This window comes from Uloborus diversus, unplaced genomic scaffold (genome assembly GCF_026930045.1).
Source record: "Uloborus diversus isolate 005 unplaced genomic scaffold, Udiv.v.3.1 scaffold_13, whole genome shotgun sequence".
NCBI lineage: Eukaryota > Metazoa > Arthropoda > Arachnida > Araneae > Uloboridae > Uloborus > Uloborus diversus.
The window spans coordinates 411,905-434,803 of NW_026557987.1; the positions used below are offsets into that span (position 1 = coordinate 411,905).

Sequence of the window (22,899 nt, forward strand, 5' to 3'; positions counted from 1 at the left end):
TACATTACATCAGAGAGTTGCGAAATCGCAAAGAGAAGGAAATAACATCGAGAGCATCGGTGGAATCGAACCCACGACCTCCTTTACTGCACTCAGTCAGCTGTCAGAGCAAGCGCATTCCGCCGCTCCGCCAAAGAGCCCCCCCCCCCCATTGCAACTGCAATTGCGTTGCTTGTAATGCGTTAGTTCCAGCTTCTTCACTCCACACTCAAGGCCTACCACTAAACGTGGTTTTACCATTGAAAAGAGATAAAATGGAGGGAAAGAAGACTTTCTTACGTGAAGCCAAGAGCCCAAGTCACGTGATAGATTTTAAAGCAAAGCATTGGAAGAAATCAGGTTTCTTTCGCTAGTTTCACGCAAAACGTCTCAACCATTCGTCATTGTTGAATCACGTGACTGAGAGTCGTAGCCTCAGCTTTTGCTCAGCCAATGATTGGACTAGCTTCCTCTATTTGTATTCCTGCTCTAAAGGTTTTACCGGTTGGACAAGGTACTGTAGACATCTCCTTTCTCTCTCTATTTCTGTCCGGACAGTAGCAACCATTGATCCAGCAACTTTTAAGATATTGATTTGAAATGGGAATTTGAAGGATTTTGTGTTCACGGCAGATGTATCTTGCACCAGTCGCCGTTAGTGCACACTAGTGTCTTCGACAGACTGGTATCGATTCCAAGACTTTTCAGCCATGAACTCGGAGCCTTACCGACCGAGCTATCTCAACCCTAACCGACCACTATCATTACCTGTACAGGATGTAAAATATTACGGTGGTCATCACTGAGGCGTTGGACTAGTAACTGCACAGTAAGGTGGGCTACAAAACAACTTTTTACTTCGATGATGCGGAAAATGTGCCATTGGTGGAGCAAAGTGCACATAAAAAATTTGAATATTTTCTGACAATTTCTTGATCTGCCGCAATTGGGTTGAACTTTCGAAAAAAATGCTGTTTTTTCATGTTTTTAGCCAAATCTAGTAACAATAGTATGTTTCTGTGTTCGATGATGAGTTGCGCTGAAAGGGTGCCATTGGGGGCCGTGGTAGTCCGATTGGTAGAGTGTCGGATTCGGGGCTGGAGGGTCCTGATTTCGAACCTCGATGTTCGAAAATCCACCGTCGTCATTAAAGGGGACTGGGCGACGTTAAATAGGCTCGTGGTCTCAATGTCCTCCAAGTGAAACGATACCTCTGGGGGTGCTAGCACCAGGTAGCTATTAGCTCCTGGTCTAGTTCTAAATTCTCATAAACTGTTCGATCCGGTGATGGTGCTGCCATCTATCGGTATATAAAATAATGGAGGCAAGGCACTTAGTATGCAGTCCTCGACATAAATACAGTTGTAGTCAGTTGTGACTCGGAATCGGAAGATGCCATTGGTGGAACTATTCTATTCAAGAGTCACAACTGACTACAACTGCATTTATGTCGAGGACTGCATACTAAGTGCCTTGCCTCCATTGTTTTTTTATATACCGATAGATGGCAGCACCATCACCGGATCGAGCAGTTAATGAGAATTTAGAACTAGTCCAAGAGCTAATAGCTACCTGGTGCTAGCACCCCCAGAGGTATCGTTTCACTTGGAGGACATTGAGACCACGAGCATATTTAACGTCGCCCAGTCCCCTTTAATGACGACGGTGGGTCTTCGACCAGCGAGGATCGAACCCGAGACCCTCCGGCCCCGAGTCCAATGCCTTACCGATCAGGCTACCACGGCCCCCCCATTGGTGGAACTAAACTCCCATAAAAATGTTAGAGTGTGTGGTACAGTTCTTTTCTTTGCCACAAATGAGTAGGAATTTTAGCAATTTTCAGTTTTTTTTAACGTTTTCAATAAATTTCCTCAATTAGTAAAAATTTTGTTTTTGCCATATTTCTCCGCCATAATTATAGTTTTATCACATGAGGTGCATTTTTAGATGCTTGGTGCGTCATAAATTAACTACTTATTGCGTATAAAATTTTAAATGTGCCGTCCTACTGGACAGCCGCGGGTTCCCCGCTCGCCGGTCGAAGGCCCTCGGGTGTGATGATGGTGGCTGATGCACGTTAAATCTGTCGCGTTACAATGTCCTCCTAGTTTCCATTCCAAATCGATGGATCAAGGAGCTTCTGGTCTGGATCCAAAAACAGAGCTGTCTTCAGGACTGCATCCAACGAGTTGAACCGCGTGCAATGGTAAGGAGGAGTAAGTTTTGTGCGAGAGAGAGAGAGACAATTGAAGTAAACTAATTGAATTATTCGTTAAATTGAAATATTTTATTTATTAAACTTAAATCTAAAATATCTATCTATCTTATATAATTAAAAACATAGCGTGTATACCTAAGTATCTATGTCCAAGTTTCTTCTCTCGAACGACAGTGAAGTGACCATCGAACTAGGTATCGATGGATTCGTAATCTTCCCGTCTTCATGCTTGGCTATTTGACATAATTCTCCGATTGTAATTAGCGGAGATATCAATTAAAAACTATCAATTAGAGCACATAGATTTCGACAGAAAATGGCTATTTTTCGGAGGCTTTCCTCCATTCAAATTATTATTCAGTGCTTCATCTCAATTTTCTGCAACAATGCTTTTATCAAAATGTATAGCGGGAAGAAAATCATTGAGACGAAAGATCTGTTGCCATTTTTGTTCTCGAATATGAACAAGTAAAATTTCTTCTTTTGTTTTAAAGCCTTTTCCTGTAATCGGAGAATTTAAAACGTTTACTTTTTTTGGTTATTTTTCCGCAATCTGCGGCAAAATTTTACTGATTTTTTTTCTTTCTTTTTTTTTGTTCAAGCCTGAGCGTTGAACACGCGTCACTTGACATAACTTTTATTTTCGAGGTAGGCCGAGCAAAGCCGGGCGACGCAGCTTTTATTTAATAATTGTCATCAAAAAAGAACCGATTTTGACTCAGTTCCCCCTCCTCAGTGGTTACAATAATAATCCCTGTGTTTCTTTTGCAGGATTCCGTTATACGGAGGTGTCCTCCTCACCATCTTCGACACTTTCACGTTCCTCTTCCTCGACAGATACGGCCTGCGCAAACTGGAAGCTTTCTTCGCGTTCTTGATACTCATGATGGCTGTCACTTTCGGGTACGAAGTAAGCATGATTCGTGTAATACCCTGTTTCGCGTGAAGGGAACATGAAGGGTTGCTGTTTTATCGCCATTATTTGCTACATTTGTGGATTTCTCGCTGAACGGGCGATTCTATTTTTAAGGAGCAAAATTAGTCGGTGGATCATTTTGATTATTTAACATGTGATTATGCGGTAGTGAAAGCTATCGCAGTCGGAACACTTTTACAAATGAACGCTCACTATTATTTTCCTTAAGGGGAAACTCTTTCATTATTTATTTATTACTAGAAAATTGCCTTTTAAGATATGACGGGTGAAATTTGCTTCTACATTTGAACGAAGCAATTGCCTGTTTGATGATATTTTGGTATTTGAAATTTTAACCCTAACTCCCGTGGATAAACCCTGAACTCCAGTAGATAGCGTCCATTGCTAACCACATTTTAGTTTCTTCATTCATGGCCCCACTAAATTTCGCTTACACTTATTGGCCGTGACATCCGCTGACACTCATGGCAACACAGAGGGCGCTACAGAGAACCCCTGTTTCCATTACGTTGCCATTGATTGGTGGATGCATTGATTCCGTCCAGCGCCTCTTGCGGTCAAAATGAGCGACGTCCAATGAAAAATGATTTAACTTTGAAACTTTGATATTGATTGGTAGATGCATGAGCGGATCATAGTTGCATCTGTTTAACACAGAAAAGTCATAAATGGAAACGCCCGTTAAGCGTCAGCGCCATCTAGTGGGCCATGTTTCATTCTCCTAACGTTACAGTCTTACCAGCCTTACAAGTACAGCCTCGTCAAAATAAAACATTTCCCTGTATGTCAAACATTACCAAATAATATTATCAAATTATGCTATGACTAGTAGCGTAACTATGGGGTCTAGCGCCCCTGGCGAACTAAAAAAAATTGCCCCACCCCCTTCCCACTCCAGAGTCGCCCACATGAGAACTCATTGTGAACGGCAATTTTTTTTTTTTTATTTTTTAAACATTTTGATGAATTGATTCGACAAGGAGGCAGCAGCATTGTAATTGTTTTTCTTATTTTCTTTTTTAGAATTGTTTTCAATAATGTCCAATGTTCCTTCTCAGTAGATGTTATGTATATATATAAATATATATATATATATATATATATATATATATATATATATATATATATATATATATATATATATATATATATATATATATATATATATGTATATATATATATGTGTATATATATATATATATATATATATATATATATATATATATATATATATATATATATATATATATATATATATATATACCCTCTAGCTCTTTTTCTTGAGAGTTTTTTTTTTTTTTTTTACAAGTTTTAAAGCATTTTTCAAATTTTATGAACAAAAAAAAAAAGCTCTTAAATTTTTTTTTTGTTTAATCAATCGAAATGCCGCTCCCCCCGGCTGCTGCGCCCCTGACGAGAGCCACTCCTGCCAACCCCTAGTTACGCTACTGGCTACGACGCGAGTTTCGTTGTTGATGACGTCACAGAGCGTTACTCGGTCAGTGAATTGGCTATGAGTATTATTTATTTATTTACACATTTATTTATTTTGATATTTTTTTTCTTTTTGAGCAAAGGAGGTTACTTATTGATCTTCCTTGGACGTAGCTTAACGTTTCATATTCTATTGTTTTTGTGATTGGTTGATGGTGACACACTTCATTCTTTGCTTTACGTGTTTATTTATTTGTTTATTTATTGCTGAAAACAAATCTTTTCGTATCTTATTGTTGATTCTTTTCCTTTTTTCTCTCTCGAAAACACTTTTCATGGACGTTTTGTTGGAGTATACAGTTTAGATAGAAAGTTGAAATGAAATCTTGAGCTTGTTTCAAGTAAATGAAAGCTGTGAAGATTGTCTTCGTCTTTTTCAAACTTTATTTTCAATAGGATGTTTGGGGATTGTTGTCCTTTTTTTCAGATTCAACTTTATTTATTTTGGAAACGTCACTTACGTCCTTGTCCTATATTAATTCAAGTACTATACAGTTTGAGTTGAAGTAAAATCAAATGTGTATTTTTATTATTCCTCGTTTTTCATTTATTTTTTTTATTTTTTTCAATACGTTTCTTTAAGAGGCTCCTGTCTGAATTTAAATTGGGGGAGATGTTGTTTGTATTTGACAACTTGACAACAGCAAATTATTTTTTTTTAATACAATTGATTTTTTTAGACAGAAATTGCAAAAAAAACAAAACAAAAAAAAGTCAATGCTTCGAAAAGGCTCATCAAGGGGCGCTGTTTCCCTTTCTTACATCGCCTAAATTTGAATAATATTTACGTGTACTTTTCACCCGCTAGGACTTTTTTAGAAAGTCTTTTTTGGTTTTAATCTTGTTGTAAAAATCCTCACAAGTCAATCCGATAGTATTTTACGTGTCAAAGCTATAAATAACAAAGAAATTAATCTTAATAATCCTTCACAGTTAATTAGTTGTAGATCTTTTTAGTCATATGAAAACAAATTTATCTTTGACCGGGACATGAAGTAAACCGGACGGGACACCGAGATTTTGTCTGTAAATCAAGGTTGTCCCGATCAAACTGGAACATTTGGTAAAGGTTATTAATAGTGCTTTTCGGTTCATTACTTAAACAGCAATGATCCGCACGGTTCGGTTCGCGGGTCAAATGTAGTTCGCAGGTCGTAGGTAGGGAACCCAGTGGCGGATTTACTAGGGGGGGACCGCGCCCTCGGTGGCCGTTGTTTTCTAAAAACAATAAAATAGAATTGAAGGAATTAGTAGCAATCACCACTAATTTCAAGCATCAGTTACAATCCACAAATTTGCTTAAAATTAATTTTCGACAGTCAGTGTAGTCGAGGATGGACAGTGTTACCCACTTTTTAATTTGAACCTAAGTTTGCCCCTCCCCTCTCTTTTTTGAACTTTAACGATTTTTATATTTCTATATGTGTCGTCCTAACTTTTTCTTCCATAGACTAAACTATACTGGTATGATAATATACATCGCTATGACTTAGAACAGTGGTTTTTCAACCTTGGGGGTGATAGCTCCCGAAGGGGAGATTTGACACTTCAAAGGGGGCGATAAGTTCGTGAGGGGCGATGAGGGACAATTAGTATTTAAAATACAGGATAAAGGGGAGTGCAATTCACTCTCTGCCCCCACTACATGACTTTGGGGAGAGGCTTTGGGGGGAGGAAGTGCTTTTACGGCTTTGAACCGCCACCCCCTTGAATAGACTGTAAATCTGCCCCTGAGGGAACCACTGTATTAGCTGTGGTACCTTTAACGATTTCACTGTGTATTTAAATCGTAACTTTCAATGTCAGTTCTAATTTTAATAACACGGCTGTTCGTTTTCAGTATGGCGTCGTGGAAGCCGACCAGGTGGAGGTCGTCAAGGGTTTATTCGTGCCCGGATGTGCGGCCTGCACCAGCAGGATTCTGCTGCAGGCAGTGGGAACGGTCGGTGCGATGATAACACCCCACAACCTATACCTGCATTCTTCACTGGTGAAAGTAAGTTTTTTGCAAAAACGTCTCAAAAAACTGCAGGAGTCCCAATTTAATTACTTTAATTAAAGTGTTGAATACAAACTGAAATTCCAACGATGAATTACTTTGTCAGGGTTGCATTAATCAACGCGGGGTGCTGGAATCCAATAAGATCACCTTTTCTTCATAAAAAGACATTTATTTCGCTAAAAGCACAAGAAAACTACAGAGCCTAAAAATGTCTAAGCATTACAGCACCTTTTTCAAACTCCAACTAATTTCAATTTAATTTTTTACAGTGTTCTGACGATTTCTCGTGCGTCACAATTATCATTCACTGGTAACTCTCTTCACTTCTGTTCCCAACAAAAGAATTGTGAATAATTTTTTTTTAAATATCAGTCTCTAAACAGTATCTTTTGTTTGTACGATTACAATTGCGTATATTTCTTGCTGCAAAGATCAGGGGCTCCAAAACTTTACCAAGTCATAGGAAGATTAAGAACGAGAATTTGAAGAACAATAATTTTCTCATGGCAACCTGTCATTTCTCTCAATGTTATACGACGTTCTTTTTTGAGCAATCACGATTGCTTATTGTTCTCACTTGACTGTTTTTGGCGTCTTTTGATTTTTCCCGCCGCCACCCTCCGCACCATCACCGTGGACCGGTTGGCTCCTCACAATGCTGCTCCAATAGCGAAAGCCGTCTCCAGGTTGCATCCATGTCCTACACACACGCGCATACATACACAACTACACACACACACACACACGTGCACCTACACACACGCATACATACAGACACCCACACATACACACACAAAAACATACACACACACAACTACCCACATATTCATGCCTGCACACAGACAAAAACACACACATACACATACCCTCCCCCCACAGACACAAACACACATGCCTACAGGCACATGCACATAACCCATACACATAAACACATACTCCCACACACAAACACACACGCCTACATACACACACTCGTGATTGCGAAAAACATAATTTGAATTCAAGATGTCAAAATTCAAATTAATTTTTTTAATTATTATTTTATTATTATTATATTTGTGCAGACATGGATATACATTTTTGCATACTTGCATGATTTTGTACGAAAAATCATGAAGTATGTTATAACTGGGTTTCCCCTCATTCTTTCCTTATTCAAATAAATCCTTTTTAAAAGACTCTTCATAAATCGGAACACGTCTAAGCTCTCTTTTGTTACTTTCTTTTCAAGTTAACTATCAGAAACTGGGTGAGATTTATAAGAAACCATTGCACTTAAAAAACATCCAAGATTCGTTACCACTGACACTTCGTACCACCCCGGAGTACCGCGGCCACCCGTTTTGGGAACCCTAGGCATAGATTATTCATTTTTTGATAATGTCTTCAAGTACATTCGTAAGACTTTTAAGATATTGCAATTCACTAGCGTTTTTCGTATGACATTTAACATGAATAAAAAAAAATTGGAAAGATAGACTGAAATTCAAGCAAAATTATAACTTTCAGAAGCATGAAGTAATCATCTGGAGGTAATCTTTGATTTCCAAAAACTTGAATTTGTTGGAAAGAAATGGAAGTTTTTCTTCTTCTTCTTTCCAGTCCCGGAAAATCGACCGCAAATGCAAGGAGGATGTGAAAGATGCCAACCGATACTACTTTATCGAATCCGCCATCGCTCTCTTTATCTCTCTTATCATCAACATCTTCGTCGTTTCAGTCTTCGCGGCGGGCATGAGCGGGAAAACGAACAGAGAAGTGGTAAGGCTACTTATGCCTTTTTTACTTGAAAACAGTGCTGATGTTATTGTTTTATTTAATTCTATATCTATATGTATAAAAATGAATGTTTGTCTGTATGTCATCCATGAACTCAAAAACTACCCGGCAGATTTGGCTGAAACTTTCACCGTTTGTTATTTTTGGTACTGGAAATGTTTATAGACCAGTTCGAAAAAAATCCGATCGATAGCTCCTTTTTTATTCCAATTTAAGTCACAATCCATTGGATAAATACGAATAAAATGATCGGCTGCAGAAATTAATTCGCGTGAAAGATCTCATTGATAAGAAGTTAGCTGTTGCCATTTTTCTTGAGTTTGAACAAATAAATTCTTTCTTTATTGTTTTATGGCTTTTCATGCAACGGGGGGATTTAAAACTTTTCCTATTTGATATTTTTAGCGATGGATTGATCTTGCAAACTGCGTGAGTACAAAATTTGAGTATAGTCACGGCTTCACTTGATAGCTGGACCGATTATTATGAAAATTGCTATATATATGTATTTTTCCACGGAGAAGGTGCATAATATGCTCATTGAAGCCACTCGCCACCAGGTGGCACTGCAGAGTAGCAACTTCTGCCCCGTTCAACCGATTGTCATGAAAATCAGTATAATGATGTATCTTTTTGTTGGCGTAGCAACGCGCGTCGGGTACAGCTAGTCATTTATATTTTTGGGGTTTTCCCGAGCCTTTCTTCCACTACGAAGTTGAAGGAAGCCTTTAGAAAGGGGAAGAACCATGAGCGAGGGAATTTACAAAAATTGCTTTTAAGCAGTCTATAATTTGTTTGTCTTATTAAAAGCGGGTATATTTAATTTCTCTCGTGTCCAACAATAGTAATAGAACGAAAAAAATGAGTAATCAAATCATGAAACCGAAAATCGGTTTCGATCAGCGACGAAAACTTTTGAATTCAAGGTTATTTTTTTCAAAACACTCTACCAAAAAATGTCCTCTTAGAAATTAATATTAATTAGTCATAAATGGTCTGTAGAAAGACCCCGAAAAGAAATTAGCTGCGTAATAAAACTTTGGATCCTGAGACCAAACAAATCGAGAAAAATACATTATAACATGCCTGCGTAAACAAACAAGCGAGAGAGGTTTAAAAACATTTTAAAGCGCTTTTTGGCGTTTTCGCCCCACTGTGCGGCGTGGCAAAGTGAATTCTCGTGAAAAACGGACAATACTTTGCGTCATAATTAGTCTTCACTCGACGTTAAATCCCGGTTATCAGAAATTTGCCATTTCAACTGCGCTTGCGCGTGGACTTAGCTGATTTCAAAACTCTTGCTAAATTAATTACAAACATTTTAAATTTGGTAATAAATATGAGATGGCAAAAGATAAAAATTAGAAATCACAAAGTTTTTTCTGATTTAGTTTTTAGGCCTCGGTAAAGATTGAATTTTGCTTCTTAATTATTAATGGATTCGGAGTCTGAATCGTCTGTCCTTTTTCAGGACCAAATTTTTAACCTCGGAAGAGCGTACTAGAATTTCAGCATCACTTCTAATACAAAGCCGAACCCTCAACCTAAATAAAAATGTATAATACTAAGTTGTTTAAGCCTAACGTAAAATATCCGCAAAAGACGGATTTCTGTACTAATATTCCAATCATTTTTGTAGTACACAACGTGTTTTACATTTATGTTAAATAAATATTTCCAAACTAATAAATATTGAAGTGTCATTTTTCTCTTAAGATTATCAGTTATTCATACCCGTAGTTTCATATAATATATCACGAAGTCGCTGTGAAAATATTCTAATCGCATTCATTAATTTGGTGGGACTCTCGCTTAGCTTAAATATAAACAAGCAACACGAAATCTTGAAACAGACAGCCCAAAAAGCTAAGTCCGCGCGCAAGCGCAGTTGAAATGGCAAATTTGGTGATAACCGGGATTTAACGTTAAGTATTAGTCTTCGGTCATGAAGTAAAAATACTCAATCTTTCATTTCAGATGGAAAAGTGTCGTCAAGCAGATATAAACGTTACAGACATATTCAAAGTAAGTAATATCTTGTGGTTGTAAATTCTGCATGAGAAAAACGCATCTGAAATGAGTGTGTATCTGTTGTATCATGCACATACCTTACTCTTAAAGACTATCTCTTTATATTTTAGGATAACAACGACACAGTGGATGGTGACATTTACAGAGGGGTAAGTAGCGCCAAGTAGTTGAAGTTCATTCGGGGTAGACCGACCAGTGAATGATCCTAAAGCGAAATTCGATTTTGAAAAATGTACAACATCGTTCAAAACTAGCATTTGGTATGTGGCAGTAAAAGCATTTTAATTGATGTATGTCATGATTCCTTAAATATGATGAATAAAAATAATAAATGAAGCACAGAATTCACAAAAAAATATGACTTTGTTGAAAGTTCACAAAAATTCGATTTAATAGTGGACTGTAATGAATGAATGAATTCAAGAGAATTCGCACAAAGACACTCAAAACACAACTCAAGAATAGTTTCACACCCGGAAAAGAACAAAGCACCACTGAACTGGCATAAAGAATACAACACAATTAATTAGAATGTTGATCAAGGTCAAAGTATTTTTAAGCTGTCACATAAAGAAAAATCAGTGAATTTACAGTAATTATATTCAGATAAAATGATAAATCAGGCGTGGGGGGGGGGAGTAGAACAGCGTCATTTTCTTTATTCTTCACTTTTTTGGGTGGGGGGTTAACAACCCTCAGTCACTGGGGGGATACTCTGTGGGAAACCCATAAATTCATCAGATCGGTTCATGCAAAAGGAGAAATCCCAATTGCGCAACTATGGAAACACCAATTGCGCAACCACTTGAACTCCCACAAGGCTAACTGTGAAACAGCACTGACAGTCAGAGGAAGAAGAGTGAACGTGTAAATATGTGTATTAAATCAGTGATCTACTAAAACCGAGTTATGCAGTGAATATACCACCTCTGACATCACTACAAATCCCCTGATTTTTACTTTCTTCTATATCTTCTTCTTTACTAATAATAAAGCTGAAAGTCTCTCTGTCCGGAGGATGTCTGGATGTCTGGATATCTGTAGGATGTCAGTAGGATGTCTGTAGGATGTCTGTGACGCGCATAGCGCCTAAACCGTTCGGCCGATTTTCATGAAATTTGGCACAAAGTTAGTATGTAGCATGGGGGTGTGCACCTCGAAGCTATTTTCTGAAAATTCGATGTGGTTCTTTTTCTATTCCAATTTTAAGAACAAAAATATAAGATGGAAAATTGCGAAATAATCATAACGTGGAACCGTAACATGGGCACAAGCCAATTGGCGAGAAACGAAATTATCACAACGTGTAACCGTAACATGGGTACAAGCCAATTGGCGAGAAATTTCACCATACATTATTTGTAAATATACAGGCGAACCAAAAGACCTTTAATTTTTCTATTACGGGCGAAGCCGTGCGGGTGCCACTAGTCTAATATATAGAAGAAAGTATTGGATTCGTGCAAATTTTCGAATTTCGAATTTTGACGGATTCGAACGTTTTGAGGTGTGCTGAGTCCATTTCGACTATTTTTCTTTATGTAACAGCTTAAAAATACAGTCGGACCTCCATATATCGAAGTACTAAATTGTCAGAAAAAAAAATCGATATATAGAAATTTCGATATATAGAAACGATCTTATTTTGTCCAAAAAGTCTCCTAAAACATTAAAATTGAAACTAATTTACGTGTATGAAATCCAATTTCAAATTAATACGAGCATCGGATTTAATAAAAGTTAATAATTAAAAAAAATAAAAGAAATTACATTTTTACGCCTTCATACATACATCTTCATTCTTCAATTCAACTTGATCCGCAACATTAGGGGATTTTCGTTTTGACAATGTAATCGAGAGAAAAGTAAAAAATCAATCTACCTTATTTTTGAATGATTTTTACTGCAGCTAAAATGACTAGGAATGCTAATCAACAGACAAAAGGGAGAACTTGAAACTGATTTTACAATGTTACCGGTTACAACTAAGATTTGAAATAAACGTGAGGGAATTTAAGAACTTCAGAACGAAACAACGACCTATCTACACATCCCTCAACCTTAGATTCCTTATGAGTTTCGTAGCAACCTTTAGTGAATATAATTTTCTCCCCTAACCTTCATTTTTCATGAGACAAACAGTCTAAATTGGAAAAAAAATATCTACGAATGTCTCGAAAAAAATTCGATATATAGAGATTTTTTCGATATATAGAAACAGGTTTTCTATATAATGAACATAGAAATTTGCTGGGATTTCGATGTATAGAAAATTTCGATATGTAGAAGTTCGATATATGGAGGTTCGACTGTACTTTGACCTTGATCAACATTCTAATTAACTGTGTTGTATTCTTTATGCCAGTTCAGTGGTGCTTTGTTCTTGTCCGAGTGTGAAACTATTCTTGAGTTGTGTTTTGAGTTTCTTTGTGCGAATTCTCCTGAATTCATTCATTACAGTCCACTATTAAATCGAATTTTTGTGAACTTTGAACAATGTCATATTTTTTTGTGAATCCTGTGCTTCATTTCTTATTCTTATTCATCATATTTAAGAAATCATGACGTACATCAATTAAAATGCTTTTACTGCCACATACCAAATGCTAGTTTTGAACGATGTTGGACATTTTTCAAAATCGAATTTCGCTTCAGACTCAATTAAAAAAAATCATGACATACATCAATTAAACTTTTTTTACTGCCATATACCAATGCATATTTATTTTCAGTGTCGTACCAACAGGCCACATAATAACTAATTACAATGACATAACTTTAATTGCATAACAAAGTGTTAACTATATGGGCAGTAAAATATTCCATTTTGGAGGGGAATGCTTTCTGACTAAATTGTTATTCACACTCTCAGTAACACTGTCACTCATCTGTTACTTATTAACTAAGAACAAAGGAAAAAAAAACAGATTCGGTATCCAGCCCTTGACATTCATTTGAACTTTCACGTCTTGAATTCAAATTATAAGTTTTACGCAACCACGACTAGCGATAGGACACTACTCGCTAAGTTTTTTGTTTCTACAAATGGAATGGAGTGGAAACGTAGAAAAATTCGAACCCGTCTATTATATAATCTGTGATTATTTCTAGATTAGGGGCCGTGGTAGCCCGATCGGTAGAGTGTCGGATTCGGGGCCGGAGGGTCCCGGGTTCGAACCTCGATGGTCGAATACCCACCGTCGTCATTAAAGGGGACTGGGCGACGTTAAATATGCTCGTGGTCTCAATGTCCTCCAAGTGAAACGATACCTCTGGGGGTGCTAGCACTAGGTAGCTATTAGCTCCTGGACTAGTTCTAAATTCTCATTAACTGTTCGATCCGGTGATGGTGCTGCCATCTATCGGTATAAAAAAATAATGGAGGCAAGGCACTTAGTATGCAGTCCTCGACATAAATACAGTTGTAGTCAGTTGTGACTCTGAATAGGAATAGGAATTTCTAGATTAGGTAATGCGTGGTAAATTATTACCATTAAAAAGGAAGTGGTAGTTAAGAGGTAGTAATAGAGGTGTGGATATTATGATCAATTTGGGCCCGTACACTCATCATAAAGAGTATGTTTACAGCGTGTACCGTCATGATATTGTTATTACTTAGCAATTTTAAATGATAGGAAATTAGTAATCTGGAAATTTTGCATTTCGATGAAGTTTTGCTTCTTAAGTTCATCGGTATAGATGTTTCTCCTCCAAAAAACGTAATTTTACGCAAAAAGAATCCGTTTTTTAATGAAGAATCTGCTTGGGTTAAGCCTTGAAAAAAAATGAATGAACGCAAACCGCAGACGATTTGCAACCATGACGTCAGAAATTAGTCTCTCTAAATAAATATTAAAAGCAACGAGCTAATTCTCGTCGTGATGGTAATCTGAAAAATCAAAGGAACATCAACTATGGTCAAGTGAGGATTAAAAGAGATCAGTGATTGCTCAAAAAAATCACCTTAAAGAAATTAAATATAAAAAAAAATAATTTGAATTTTGTCATCTTGAATTCAAATTATGTTTTTCGCAATCAGGTGTGTGTGTGTGTGTAGGCGTGTGTGTTTGTGTGGGGATATGTGTGTTTGTATGCGGGGGGGGGGGCGAGGTATGTGTATATGTGTGTAGGCATATGTGTTTGTGTCTGTGTGCAGGCATGAATGTGTGGGTAGTTGTGTGTATGTGTGTGTAGGTGTATGTGTGTGTTTGTGTGTGTGTGTGTGTGTGCGTGCGGGGGGTATGTGTATGTGTGTAGGCATGTTTGTTTGTGTCTGTGTGCTGGCATAAGTGTGTGGGTAGTTATGTATATGAATGTGTGTGTGGGGGGATATGTGTATGTGTGTGTAGGCATATGTGTTTGTGTCTGTGTGCAGGCATGAAAATGTGGGTAGTTGTGTGTATGTGTAGGTATCTGTATGTATGCGTGTATATGCTTGTGTATGTGTGTAGGTGTATGTGTTTGTGTGTGTGTGTTTGTGTGTGTGTAGTTGTGTATGTATGTGTGTGTGTGTTTGTGTGTGTGTAGTTGTGTGCATGCGTGTGTGTGTGTAGGTTATGGACGTAACCTGGAGACGGTTTTCGCTATAGGAGCAGCATCGTGAGGAGCCGGTCGACGGTGATGCTGCAGAGGGTAGCGGGGGGAAAATAAAATCATAGGAACGCCAAAAACAGTCAAATAAAAGCAATAAGCAATCGTGATTGTTCAAAAAAAAAAAAAAAATAGTGCAAATGTTATTAATCCTAGTTTTAGAACAAAAATTTCACGCATCGTTTTTATCGTGGTTGTTTTCTGCAGGGTATCTACCTCGGTTGTCAGTTCGGACCAGCGTGCATGTACATATGGGCAATCGGGCTTTTAGCAGCCGGACAGAGCTCGACCATGTCCGGGACGTACACCGGACAATTCGTCATGGAGGTAAGGACTCTTTTTTCTTTTTTTTTCCCTGCAATAATCATAACGTATATGTTAATGCTCTTCCTTCCCCAGCACTTAGCACATTGCTTAACGCATGAAAATTCCCAACTGCCTTATTCCCCATCCGATTCGAACCTCTGTCATACACCCGAACCCTCCGATCGAAGCCTACAACCAATAAGAAGGTTTCATTCGGAGGTCCTTTTTGTCATTTTTCCGATTTTTCAGGGCTGCTATCTATAAAGGGTAAACAAATACACAGCAACAGCTTGGGTCCAGTGATTAGTTTTTACCATATTTAATTTTGTAGTTCCGTCCCCTACGCGTGTTACCCCCCATTGAAATGAGTAAAGTTTTTACATTTGACCTTGAACTTTAACCTGTAGCCATTATTTTTAATTATTAAATTACAGCACGTAAGACTATCCTCTTATGCACTTTAACCTCAAAGCGTAAAATTAACTGCAAGATAAATGTAATTTAAACAGATTTTGGTCAAAATGCAAAAGTGTAAAAATTCCATTTTTTACTTCGAAAACCACTTTTGATGACCTCTATAAAATCAAAGGTCCAGTTTGGAGAAAAAATATAAAAGTGGTTTTAAACATTCTTCATATGTAGCTTTTAGGGATATGAGTCCAAAAAAAAAAAAAAAAATTAAAAATGATAGAGCGCACACATTCGTCAAAGCTGTTTGGATTGACACATACATCGCTTTAGTGTGCGGGATATTACTGCTCGCGTAAAAGATAGAGTTCTAAATATTAGAGTTCTTAATGTCCATGGGGAATCTTTATCTTTTCTTTATTATTATTGTTATTATTATTATTACTAATAATAAAGCTGAAAGTTTCTCTGTCTGTCAGGATCTCTGTGACGCGCATAGCGCCCAGATCGTTCGGCCGATTTTCATGAAATTGGGCACAAAGTTAGTTTGTAGCATGGGGGTGTGCACCTCGAAGCGATTTTTCCAAAATTCGATGTGGTTCTTTTTCTATTCCAATTTTAAGAACAAAATTATCATAAGATGGACGAGTAAATTACGAAATCATCATAACGTGGAACCGTAACATGGGCACAAGTCAATTGGCGAGATATGAAATTATCATAACGTGGAACCGTCACATGGGTACAAGCCAGTTGGCGAGAAAATTCACCATACATTATTTGTAAATATACAGGCGAACCAAAAGACCTTTTGATTTTTCTATTACGGGAAAAGCCGTGCGGGTACCACTAGTGTCTCATAAAACTCCTCTATATGCGAGCGTATTACATAGTGCATATGCTCCAGGCTCTAACCACAATAAAAATTTCACAACTAGCTAAAGTAAGAGTTCTTTAACATTGCAAAGGCCTTCCTTCATTTTAAAAAAAATCATCAGTCCGTAAACACATTTTCGCAAACTTATACCCGTCCGCGGGTGATGAAGGGTTAAGAAACGCTACAAGAGGCTCTCTTTCAACACCGCAGGGATTCCTCCACATCAAGTGGGTGCGCTGGAAGCGAGTCCTTCTGACGAGGACCATGGCCATCCTGCCCACCATCTCCATGGCGCTCTACCAGGACGTGAACCACGTGAGCGGGATGAACGACTTCCTGAACGCCCTCATGTCCATGCAGCTCCCCTTCGCCCTCCTCACCACCTACCTGTTCACGTCATCCAGGACGGTCATGGGCGACTTCGCCAATGGCGTGTAAGTTGCTTCCGCCCTCCTGTCGCTCGTATTCTTCTTTCGTCGAATCAGTTTTTTCCATAGACTAATAATAAGAGTAGATCGAGCTTTCCCAGACTTGCTGATGAAAAAATGGGTTCATGGATACATCATGTGACTGGTGGAAGGCTTGGCGAAAACTTTGGCAGCATGGTTGCTAGATGGCAACATTATAAATAGTTTGGCACTCGACATGCATTTTAAGTAATGTGTTTTCATCATAATTTTTTTTTTCCAGGTGCAGAGATTGAACTGTTTTTCTTTTTAGTTATGCATTATTTTGACATTAGTAATTAGTTTTTTATCACAATTTTCAATAACTTTTATTTCATTTGGAACTGCTACGTCAGCGTTGGCGTGAACGTAATGGCGTAAACGTTTTGCGTTAACGCAAAAATGTACTAACCGGTATCTTAAATTGAAATTGTAGGTAAAAATCTTACCGTTTGCCGATTCTATTTGGGCGCTTGCATCTTTAATTGCTTAGAGAGTTATTGAAATTGACTAAAGAAAATGCACAATACTATCTAAACGAAAAACTCACTCTATTAACAAAATATTTACAACTTAGAATAACACATTTACAAATCGGACTCCATAAATATTCCGCGTTCCATCAATTCCATTTATTTTATTTCTCGCGGGCGTTGATCGTCTGCTACGATCAACGCCCGCTGTTGCTAGGATATCCACTAGTCACATGGTTTGGTTCATGAGCATTAAAGGGTTGCCATAGCTCGGTCTACTCTTATTATTAGTCTACGGTTTTTTCACCTGCACTGCTCAAGTGCACATTTTTCATTTCAGGAAGAGCAAACTCTTCATGGGCGTGGTGACGACGTTCCTGATCGGCCTCAACCTCTATTTCGTGAATGATTTCGTGGGCAGCAACTTCCCTCAAAGTGTTACCGTCTACTTCTTCTTCTGCATCTACCTCATCTTCTACGTCGCAGTCGTCACTTACCTCGTAAGTCTTACATAATGTTACCAATTTTGTAACACATGTTACAGTAAAACCTGTAAAGTTGACCACCCTTGTACGTTGACCACCTGTCTAAGTTGACCTCTATTTTCAGGCACAGAATTAGATTTTATCATATAATTCAACCTCTATAAGTTGACCACCTTCTTAAGTTGACCGCTAAAGTAGTGCACCGCAAGTGGTCAATTTACACAGGTTTCACTGTACAGTATACTCCCTATTATCCGTGTGCGGATTATCCGTGCATCATTTCGGAATCACACTTTTCTAAAGTTTCGATGATGATATCGATAACATCATTGAGGAAGTTAAAGAAATGGGAGGTTTCGAATCAGTTGACGCTGAAAATGTCGAAGAGTTGTTTAAAAGCGACGAATGTGAATCAGGATTTCAATGTCTAACTGACGAAAATATCGTTGAACTTGTTACTGAATCAAACGCAAGTGATGATACCGAAAACGAAGATGAAGAACATGAAGAAAATACAATTTCACATTCTACTGCTCTACAATCTGTAGAGCATTTATTGGACTACATGAGTGAAAGAAGTTACGATTACGGAGAAATAATTGCAGAAAAAAAAAATTCGTACGGACATACGCAACAATTTAAACAAACAAAGAAAAAAAATGTATCACCGATTTTTTTTAAGCAATAAATTCCGAAGAAAAGTTCCTGGTTTGTGTGAGTATATACATTGTTTTTTCTAATTTCCCCTTAAATAGTTACCCTGCATATTCCTTAAATAATTTTTCGGATTATCCGTGTTTTTCGATTATACGTGCTACGCCGCCCGGTGATTGGCACGGATAATCGGGAGTATACTGTATTTTAATTTTTTCCCTGGTGCTCAATTTATTGTAATTTCGCTAAATTAAGCGTTTATTCGACTAATTTTCACTGAACACGGCCTTACTTTTTGAAGCTTTACTCATACGTTGTTTTTCATGCTTTGCATCAGTTAAAAAATAGAGCTCCGTGGATTTGCGAGTGGACGGTATGAGCTATTGATGAAAAATAAAATAGAGGGAGCAAAGACCCCAAGTCAGGTGATAGATTTTAAAACAAAGCATTGAAAGAAATCAGGGTTCTTTTGCTAGTTTTACGCAAAACGTGTCAAACATTCGTCATTGTTGAGTCACTTGACTTGGGGTATTTGCCCCAGCTTTTGCCAAGCCAATGATTGGACTTGCTCCTTCCATTTATTAATTCCTGCTCTAAGGTATGAACTGCCTTTTCTAGAAAAAAAAGTTGAAACACTGTTATTTATACATATATATCTCAAGGGAGCGGAATCCGAAATTGGGCGTCTAATTTTTTCCGTTTTCGTGGTATAGGTGTTTGAGATATAGTATGTTTCAATGACGTTATTCTCGGTGTATCGGACCATTGCTGAAAAATCAACGACCATTGATTGTGACACGTTGCAGCGAGTGAAACAAAAATGAGACGTAATACTTGACATTTGTCGCATCGGACCCTTGCTGAAAAAAAAAGTGACCATAGATCGTGGCACGTTGCAGCGAGTGAAACAAAAATTAGACGTAATACTTAACATTTGTCGCATCGGACCCTTGCTGAAAAAAAAAGTGACCATAGATCGTGGCACGTTGCAGCGAGTGAAACAAGAATCAGACATAATACTTGTCATTTTTCGCATCGGTCCCTTGCTGAAAAATGAACGATCATTGATCGTGACACGTTGCAGCGAGTGAAACCGAGAATTATTTGACATTTGTCGCATCAGGCCCTTGCTGAAAGAACGACCATTGATCGTGACAAGTTGCAGCGAGTGAAACAAGAATTAGACTTAATATTTGATATTTGTCGCATCGGACCATTGCTGAAAAATCAACGACCATTGATCGTGACACATTGCAGTGAGTGAAACGAGAATTAGACTTTATACTCTTGACATTTGTCGCATCGGGCCCTTGCTGAAAGAACGACCATTGATCGTGACAAGTTGCAGCGAGTGAAACAAGAATTAGACTTAATATTTGATATTTGTCGCATCGGACCATTGCTGAAAAATCAACGACCATTGATCGTGACAAGTTGCAGCGAGTGAAACAAGAATTAGACTTAATATTTGATATTTGTCGCATCGGACCATTGCTGAAAAATCAACGACCATTGATCGTGACACATTGCAGTGAGTGAAACGAGAATTAGACTTTATACTCTTGACATTTGTCGCATCAGACCCTTGCTGAAAGAACGACCATTGATCGTGGCAAGTTGCAGCGAGTGAAACAAGAATTAGACTTAATATTTGATATTTGTCGCATCGGACCATTGCTGAAAAATGAACGACCATTGATCGTGACAAGTAGCAGCGAGTGAAATGAGAATTATACTTTATACTTGACATTTGTCACGTTAAAAATGGTAATCATATTGAAAATTTGTGAGACAAAATTTGTAGAGTTTCTTTCTCCGGAAAAGTTAAAGTTGTTGCTGTATTGATGACATGTTTGTTTTAATAAGCCATCCAAAGGAGATTGTGGCACCCTCTGTATATGCAGTGAAACCCTGATTTTACGTTTCTGGGTTTTAAAAAACGTACAATACGAGAAATATATAGAAAGCAAAAATCAAATAGAAAAAAAATCTAAAGATTGTAATGATGACTCTTTCAAAAAGTATAATTATCTATGTTTTACAAAAAGAACATTATTATACATACCATATTAGATTAGTTTTCACATTTAGTTGCCAATCTGATGGTTTAGGTTGAAAATAGTCCGTACTAGGGGATTGCTTTTTAGTCATTGAGTTCAAAGTAAATGCAGCATCTTCCAGCATTGAATTATTTAACAAGTTTTTTTCCTTGTCTTTATATTGTTACAAATTCTGTAAATAGTAATTATTGTAGTAACATAACCTGTAAATAGTTTCCCGTAATGAATTTACAACCCCTTTACATTCACCTGAAGTATACGATCCCCTATTTTCTTTTCTTTTCATTGATAAAATTTGATAACGGTCTACGCATTTCGGGAAGCAGTAAGAATGTTGTGGAAACTTCTTCGATGTTTATAAAGGCGTCCCGCGTGATAAAAAGTTTAGTTTCGATTGAGAATTCGAACTGAGAGTGTATTATCTCTGTTTATTGCGAGGCATTTCGCTGTGTTGTTTTTCGTATTTGGAAGTAAATACGTGTGTAACCGTTGAGTTTACGGTGTTGTGTGATAATTGCTTAATTGCTGATGATTAATTTAGCAGTTGTTGACGATCTTTCCTGTACATAGTATAAAAAAATCTCCTGTGTTTTCTCAAGAACTGTGTCGTACTTTCAAGAAAGTTGGAAGTCGCGCCTGATCCGTTACAATATGAATATTCTTCCACTGTTTAAAAGCTCTTCAATGCAATATTGAAAGAAGGGAAGGGCTGTGCTTCTGGTTGTTCTTTTTGTTCATCTTCATTGGCGGACGATAAGTCTATAAGGTGGGCTATGCATAAAGCAGTAGCATTTCTGTTTTCAGAGATTAACTTTCAACAATGTTGATTATCTTTTAAAAACCACAAGTGAAACATATTGCTTACTTTAGTATATTTCCCCCCAGGAAAACGTAAAGTGCGGGAAAATCATAAATTACAAACTTACAATCCGGATTAAATTAATATTATTAGTACAGTCGGACCCCGATTTAACGAACCTCTATTTAACGAATTTCGTGATTCAGCTAGTATTTATTTTTCCCCGACTAAAATGAAAGCAGAAACCCCTATTTAACGAATAATAAACCTCGAATTATCGAATCATTTGACCAATTTTTTTTTTAGCAATCACGATTGCTTATTGTTCTCACTTGACTGTTTTTGGCGTCCTATCATTTTATTTTCCCACCGCCACCCTCCGCAGCATCACCGTCGACCGGGTCCTCACGATGCTGCACCTCTAGCAAAAACCGTCTCCAGGTTTCGTCAATATCCTACACTTACACGCATACATACACGCACCTACACACATATACACATATACACCTACACACACATACATACACGCACCTACACACACATACATACACCTACACACACATACATACACCTACACACTCACATACACACAACTACCCACACATTCATGCCTGCACACAGACACAAACACATATGCCTACACACACATACACATACTCCCATCACACAAACACACATACCCCCCACACACAAACACACACGCCTACATACACACATAATTTGCGAAAAACATAATTTGAATTCAAGATGTCAAAATTCAAATTAATTTTTCTTTATTTATTTATTTTTTTTTTATTTATTTATTTATTTATTTATTTATTTATTTTTTGTCAATTTGAGTTAGGAAATTTTGAATTGTATTTTAAATGACATATCCATATTGTCCGAAGCAGAATAACACTTTTATTGGAACCTGCAATTTTGGACGGATGAAGGGGCAACCAATGAATAGTGATTCTGATGCAGAACGCAATGATGAAACACCCATTAAGACTGTTACTTTCTCAAATGCCTTACATGGCCTGGAAACTAAAAACGTATCTCATGCTTCATGCAGCAGGCTGTAAATAACACAGTTTTTTACAGTTCTCTCCATATAGTCGAAAGAGAACTATTTCGAGTCAAGTATCAAGGATATTGTCAAACATCGCAGTACTTTAGAATTTCAAATTAATTAGTGTGTAATAATTTGTGAAATGCTGAACAAAAAGTATACACTTTCTCCATTTGGATATTTATGCGCACTTGCTTGTAGACACTTATAGATAAAGTAAGTGCATTTTTTTTCACACCGCGATATTACGAATAACCTCGATTTAACGTATGAAAGTTTCGGTCTCGATGAATTCGTTAAATCGGGG

General features: G+C 37.5%; 1 pseudogene; it reads left to right on the top strand.

The window, feature by feature from the left end:
• Nucleotides 1-22,899, top strand: part of LOC129232614 (natural resistance-associated macrophage protein 2-like) — a 49,306-nt pseudogene that overhangs the window by 17,888 nt on the left and 8,519 nt on the right.